Source organism: Rutidosis leptorrhynchoides, chromosome 5, assembly GCF_046630445.1.
Source record: "Rutidosis leptorrhynchoides isolate AG116_Rl617_1_P2 chromosome 5, CSIRO_AGI_Rlap_v1, whole genome shotgun sequence".
In the NCBI taxonomy this organism is placed as follows: Eukaryota; Viridiplantae; Streptophyta; class Magnoliopsida; order Asterales; family Asteraceae; genus Rutidosis; species Rutidosis leptorrhynchoides.
Genome location: NC_092337.1, coordinates 384,018,474 through 384,027,304, shown reverse-complemented (window position 1 = coordinate 384,027,304; position 8,831 = coordinate 384,018,474).

Genomic DNA, 8,831 nt, shown 5'->3' with positions numbered 1-8,831 from the left:
TATGTGGTTATATATAAATACGTCGAATTATAAGTTTGTATATTAAATTAACAAGGTATTGTTTAGTTAATATAAAACCCATTAATAGCCCATAGTCTAATTTCCACAAGTGTCGTTCTTTTATCCAAACCCCAATTATGGTACAAAGCCCAATTACCCAATTTTAGTAATTAGCCCAACATCATGATTACTTCGGATTAAATAAGCATAATAATAACTTAGCTACGAGACATTAATATAAAAAGTTTGAACATAACTTACAATGATTAAAAATAGCGTAGCGTTACACGGACAGAATTTCGACTTACACCCTTACAACATTCGCTAACATATCCTTATTATTAGAATTAAAATTAAAATTAAAATTAAAATATAAATTATAAATATATATTACGTATATATTGAGAGAAGAAGGAAAAAAAATGGTTTTTGCGATCAGAATTCGGTTGCTTTTATAGGGAGTTTCAGAAATTGGGGCTCCGCGACTCACGGCCCTTTTGGCCTTCAAAATCCGCGAGTCGCGGAGTTTGTAAATACAGCTCACCAGCTTTTGGAGTCTTTCTTGCCGACGATTTATTTATAAATATAATATATATATAATTAATATAATTAATTATATATTATATTATATTTATATACATAGTTAACTTGTAATTTTTAGTCCGTTGCGTCGAGCGTTGAGAGTTGACTCTGGTCCCGGTTCCGGATTTTCGAACGTCCTTGCGTACAATTTAATATCTTGTACTTTGCGTTTTGAATCTTGTACTCTTGTAATTTCGAGACGTTTCTTATCAATAATTGGAACCTCTTTGATTGTATTTTGTACTTTTGAGCTTTTTGGTTGTTTGCGTCTTCAATTCGTCGAATCTGTCTTTTGTCTTCACCTTTTATTATTTAAACGAATATCACTTGTAAATAGAACAATTGCAACTAAAAGCTTGTCTTTCTTGAGGAATAATGCTATGAAATATATGTTCGTTTTTAGCATTATCAATAACAAATAAATTAAGAAAAAATTCTAATGATAACTCTAAACTTGTCTTGAGAAATAATTTATGTGAAAGAGGATTTTTTTTTCCTTTTTTTTAAAAAAGTAGTTATTTTGAACCTCTTTACAAAACTAGTTTGAAAAAATTATAAATATAGTGAAATCGATATTTGCCGGTTTACAAGTTTCTACATCAAAACGGCGTTTGTAATGCCGGTTTGTGCCTACATGGATAAGTTTTGCACTTTTCAGATTCTATTGGACAGCTGACATTTGAAATGTTGATTTTCAGTCAAAGGCTAACTGCCCAACCGTCCCCTTAATTAGCATTGATCATGTCTATCTATATCTCAATGCGAATCAATGAAAAAATGACACGTGGCAAACCAGCCTTTCAAACGCTGGTTTGAACCAAAAGAAGAACAACCTTTCTATGATTAATTTCCAAACACATACACACACAAACGATCACACAAACAAACTTGCTTCAAAGAACAGTGAATCCCGTACAAGCTAGAGCGGTCCCCATCAACAAAGAGCTTTTGTTTTTACAATCTCAACATACTCATAGGTCGTATGCGATTTTTGTGGGTGATATTGATGATGGTGAAGAAAGCAAACCTAAACGATGCGATCGGGGTATTTAGGATCATATCAATGCTCTTGAAAGCCAAAATGAATATATAGATAACCAAGTCAACCAATTTATTAAAAGAACAAGTTTAGGTTTAGTTTTTAAACTCGGATACCAGTGAGTTGGTTCGTATCGGGAATATAGATAGACATGATCAATGCCATTTAAAGAGGACGGTTGAGGAGTTAGCCTTTGTCTGGAAACCGCATTTCAAATATCAGTTTGTCCAGTGACATCTGAAAAGTGCAAAACTTATCCAGGTAGGCACAAATCGACATTACAAACGCCGTTTTGCTGTAAAAAGTGGAAAATCGGCATATGGAATGCCAGTTCACTATGTTTATACTTAAAAAAGAAAAAAAAACAAAAAAAAACTAGTTTTTTAAAGGGTTTCAAAACAACTTCAATTAAAAAAATTGTAATAGAGTGCTACATGTGAATAAATAATTTATTAAAAAAAGTGCTACATACAACAACAACAAAACCCAATACCATATAAGTGGTGTATGAGGGAGGTGAGATGTAGACAATCCTTCCCCTATCCGAGAATAAAGACACGTCATTTTTCCACTCAGAGTGAAAACACTCTCAAAAGTAGAGGAAAATTATCCCTCTCTCTGTTCGACGGATAGAGAGATTGCTTCCGATTGGACCTCCGACCAATAAGTAGAAATTTTTTTTTTTAAAAAATAAAATAAAATTTAGACGCCATGAAAATGGTAAAATCAAATTTCCATGGGTTTTTAATCATGTCTGAAATTTAATTTAGGCATGCATGTCATAACTTTTTATAATAACCTCTAAAGATTTCATTAAAAATTTTATAAATTAATTAAGGGATTTTTTAAAAATTTACGCGTATATTATACGTAGGCTTAAAAATAGCGGTACATTATAGTTATATTTTTAGGGATTGAATAACTCGTGTAAATTGTACAAATATATGATATGGCTAATAATATTGATTGTTTACGGCGGTTATTCAAATATACAATATATTTATGCATCTTAACGATAGTTCTAAGTGTCGTTAAAAAAATACTTTAAATGTTTCTAATATTTGCTAACTTGTGCCCACACACAAGTTAATGGTCACTAGTTATACTAAAAATTTTCTTTACAACAACTATTTTTTCTTTTTGCAAAAAATATTAATATAAATAAAAGGTGTGACGACCCGGAAATTTCCGATCAAATTTAAACTTAATCTTTATATGTTTCCGACACGATAAGCAAAGTCTATTAGGTTGAGTCTCAAAAATTTTGAATTGTTTCATATATTCATTTGACCTTCGACCAGTCTCGACGATTCACGGACAACTATTTGTTAATAGATATGTATATATATATATATATATATATATATATATATATATATATATATATATATAAATAAGTAAATAAATATAAATAATTATATATAAGCATATTAATAAACTGTTATATGCAATTGTTGTTATAAATAATATGTAAGTTAATAAAGATATAATAAAATTTATTATTAAAATGAATACATAAAGTATATTATATATATATATATATATATATATATATATATATATATATATATATATATATATATATGTGATTTTGAATTTATTTAGTGAACGACGGTGACACTCATTTATCATTCGATTGATATTAAACAAGTCTAAATATGAATTCATGATAAGATAAAGATAAACGTTGATCCATAATTAAGTTATATAAAATTTAGGATTATTAAGAATATTTTTACCTTGATGAGTTGAGTTTTAATACTCCGAACATATTGCTTAGAACTACAAATAAATATTTGACGAACCTTTTTAATCAGGATTCAAACAGTTAATGACTGGATTAATTAAATATATTTAAGCTAAAAATTTGGGATTTTTAGGAACACTTTTATATCCGTAACTGTTTAGCAAGGGAGCACGAAATAATAACTATGCTGAGTGTTGGCACAAGAGTTAATTCGATGGCTGCTAATGATATTTTAATGATTGTATTGTTGCATGTTCTAAATAGTCATTTAATAATTTATTATTATTTATATTTTTGTTTCTTTTGTCCACCGAATCTATTATGCACATACATAGGGATGTATGCATAAGCAAAACTACTCCCACTTGTTTTATCTCTCTGTAATGTACGCATAAGCAAAACTACTCCCACTTGTTTTATCTCTCTGTAATCAAATGAAAAACACCACAAACCCATTCCGTAAAGCCACTCACCGATCAATCATAAACACCTTTGATCAACAACCATTGATTTCCATTACTACCACCTTCCATCAACTTCGGCTCAACCGGACACCAACTTCACCAATTACGCCACCATGCTACAACCATCAAACACCATTAAACATTCATCATACATAATTACTTTCTGTTTACTTGCGGTTTATGTTCGAACTCAAATACAAACATCCACCATCATAATGTTTATGTTTCCATCGTGATTACTCAAACCACCATCACTGAAACTCAAGAAACCGCCATCAAGGAAGAGGAAAACAACCAAGAGGAAAATAATCACCACTTTGCCTCGATGACCACCATAATCATCACCTCTGGCAACCATGAACAACCACGAGTAACCCCTCACTCTCTTTCTCCTCTCTCTCTCCACTTTATTCTTATTCTTCTTTGTAAAACATCAACCATCACCATCACAAAACAACTGCTACTGCAGTAGTTGCATTTTGTTTCTGTTTATTTAAAAACTGCCAAGAACCATCACCACGATTGGCCAGTCGAAGCTATAGCAGCTATCTTTATTTCTATTTCTATCCCGATTAAGAACAACCATCATAAGATCTCCATCATCACCATCATTACAAGCACCATAAAGTTGCTATTCGAACCGATATATACTTCAGCTGTTTCTTTATAATTCTGTTCAAACCGCTACACAAAAACTATCAAGCTGCTAATCACTTTGGTTGTTTTACTGATTGATCAAACCCAAGATCAATTAAAAGACTGCTACCACGTTCCCTCTATTGTTTATGATCCGACAGGCCTAAACCAATCACTACCACAACCCCACTTCAATCACCATGATCACTCTCTTGTTGCTCGCATACTGCTGCTATCTATTTCTATTTTATTCACTGATCAAACAACCCAAACCATCACCCAAACCTTTGTAAACCTACTGCTATATTCCTTCGTGACTGCAGCAGCTCCTGTTGTTGTTTTTCCTATCTCTTCGTCACCACAACCAGACCAAACCCATTAGGGTTCGAAAACTGCTGCTACTGCGTTGTTATTTTTTTTCTTTCATATGTCCATAACAGAAATAAAAAATAAAAAAAAAACAAAAAAAAACAACGTGTTTCTTTTTAACTCCTTCAAGAGATATTAATTATTGGAGATTGCAAGTTTTCCTTTTTCTTTTACATTGTGGCTGACACCCACTGAACAATATGACCCACTTGATGATTTGTGAATTAAGTTTAAATACAGATAAGGATACCAGCGTAATTGTTTTTATTCATGCCGTTCATATTAACAACGAAACCCACATATTCTATTAGGACGTTAACATGGACTTAGAGGCAACATGGGCCGAGAATTCAGTTTAGTTTTGGCCTTAGATAACTTATTTGGTGGGCCGTATCCCTGTTTATGGTATTGGGTCAAGACTGTGTATATACTTCGCTAATTAAAAACTGAAATAGCAATGGTGATGATGTTAACTTGATGATGATAATGAGATGATAATAATTTGATATAATTATAATTATGATTATGATTAAATGATGATGATGATGAGCGAAATGATGATGATATGATATCATGATGATAACGAAGTGAGTAGTTGATGATGGCATTATGATAATGATATGGACGATTAGGATAACGAAGATGGTGATGCATAATAATGATGACCATGATTATGATTATGATTATGACAAACGAAAATGATTATAGTGATATACATGATGGATGGTGTCGGTTATGATCATAGAAATATCATATGATGTTGATGTTATTATGATGATAATAGATGATAGTTTAAGTATGATGATGATGTGCTAATCATATGATATAGATGAGATAATGATATGATATAGTTAATGATGATGAGATCATGAAATGATAATGATAATGAGTTGATTATGAAGAATGATGAATGGGTAGAATGATGATAAAAGTGATGATAGAATTGGGTATTATGATGATCATGATGAAGTAACGGTTATGATATAAGGATGTTAAAATGATCGATGATGATTCAAAACAGAAAACTAAGTTAAAAGATATTAAAATCTTAATAATAATAATAATAATAGAAAAACTGATACGGAGTAATGGATAAGGCGTTATCGGGTTAGCGGGACGTCGCGGGTTCAAACCCGGACTTGAGCATTTTTTTAGGACTACTTCTCTGAGGTAGTTTACTTACCACTTATTATTATTATTATTATTATTATTATTATTATTATTATTATTATTATTATTATTATTATTATTATTATTATTATTATTATTATTACAAGTATTAAGTATTATTAGTATCATCTTATAATTTTTAGTAATATTAGTATTATCATTATTATTATTATCATTAGTATTATCATTAAATGTTAGTAGAATTATTATTATTATTATCATCATTACTAAAAGTATTATTATTTCTAAATTTATCATTTTTATTAAAAGTTGTATTATTTTAATCATTATTATTATTAGTATTATTAATTATTTAAATAAAGATTTTCTATATAAAAATATATTTATGACATAAAACATAATTGCATTAATATTTTGGTGATAAATATTAATCATCTATTTAAAGTATATAAAAAATACATTTATTACAAATTAACTATATAAGATATATAAATTAAGAATAAATTTGTTTGATTACAATTATATGTGTTAATATACATGATTGATATAGGTTCGTGAATCCGAGGCCAACCTTGCACTTGTTCAGTGCCGTCATTTGCATTATTGCTACGAAATACAGTATAGTGAGTTTCATTTGCTCCCTTTTTAAATGCTTTTGCAATATATATTTTTGGGACTGAGAATACATGCGCTGATTTTATAAATGCTTTACGAAATAGACACAAGTAATCAAAACTACATTCTATGGTTGGATTATCAAACCGAATATGCCCCTTGTTGAACTTGGTAGCCTAAGAATTGGTGTTTATTATAATTGTCACCAACTGACGCGAATCCTAAAGATAGATATATGGGCCTTGACAAGCCCCAATCAGAGAATTTGAACTGCTTTAGTACTTCGATTTATCATGTCCGATGTAAGTCCCGGAATGATGGGGATATTCTATATGCATCCTGTTAAGGTCGGTTACCAAGTGTTCAATCCATATGAATGAATTTTAATTCGCGAGTTATGCGTGTTAATATACTGAGATGACCCGTCCTAATCCATAGGGACGAATACAATAACATATGATTACATCGCGAGGTATTTGACCTCTATATGATACATTTTACAAACATTACATTCGTTTTTAAAAGACAAACTTTCTTTACATCGAAAATTGACAGCATGCATACCATTTCACAACACATCCAACTATAATTGACTTAGTAATAATCTTGATGAACTCAACGACTCGAATGCAACGTCTTTTGAAATATGTCATGAATAACTCCAAGTAATATCTCTAATATGAGCAAATGCACAGCGGAAGATTTCTTTCATACCTGAGAATAAACATGCTTTAAAGTGTCAACCAAAAGGTTGGTGAGTTCATTCGTTTATCATAAACAATCATTTTCATCATTTTAATAGACCACAAGATTTTAGATATTTAATTGTACACGTAACCCGAGTACATAATAACACGTGTAACCCGCGAATTAAAATTCATTCATATGGTGAACGCTTGATAACCGAACTAACAGGATGCATATAGAATATCCCCATCATTCCGGGACTCTCATCGGATATGATAATCGAAGTACTAAAGCATTCGTAACCCGAATGGGACTTGTCGAGGTCCATAGATCTATCTTTAGGATTCGCGTCAATTGGTGGCAATTATAATAAACACCAATTCTTAGGCTACCAAGCTAAAAAGGGGCATATTCGATTCGATAATCCAACCATAGAATGTAGTTTTGATCACTTGTGTCTATTTCGTAAAACATTTATAAAAGCAGCGCATGTATTCTCAGTCCCAAAAATATATATTGCAAAAGCATTTAAAAATGGAGCAAATGAAACTCACCAAATGTATTTTGTAGTAAAAATACATATGACTATATTGAACAATGCAGGGTTGGCCTCGGATTTACGAACCTATATCATTTGTGTATATTTATTAATATACATGGTTGTAATCGAACAATATATACAAATTTATTAGGTATATACTTTTTATGTTGATTATATATATATGTTTCATATATTTATTTTGTTATATAAAATATTACTTTTCGTTTTGTTATTAAATATATTTTAGTATATGTATATATCATTTGTTTGTTAAAAATAGTAATTTTAGTAATACTACGATAAAAAAAATAATCATAATACTTAATATTACTAAATAAGGTATTATTGTTAATAATTATATCAATGATATTACTAATGATATTTATAATAATAACTGAAAAATGTTAATATTTCGGTTAATGATACTTATAATAACGATTTTGGTAGTTACATATTAATAACACTCATTATAATATAAATAATCATACTTATAATGATAATAATAATAATAATGATTATGATACCTATAATGATAATTGTATTATTAATAATAATTATAATACTAGTAATAATAATAACAATTACTAATAATACTAGTAACATAACAAGAATATCAATCATAATCATAATATTGATAATAATACTCAAATGATAAGATTTTATAATATTGGTATTCCTTATAGTAATACTATTGATAATATTAATAATAATATTTCTTAATAATAATGCTAATAATATTAATAATAATGTTAATAATAATTGTAGTTATAATTGTAATTTTTACTTGTGTTAGTAGTAACAAATGGTAACTTTTATTATTAATGATGTTAATAATAATATTAATTATAATACTAATTATAACAATTATAATTATAATCATAATAATAACAATGATAATAATAATAATAATAATAATAATAATAATAATAATAATAATAATAATAATAATAATAATAATAATAATAATAACAATAAGTTAATAAGTGTACTACCATTAAATGCTCAAAAAAATAGTAAACC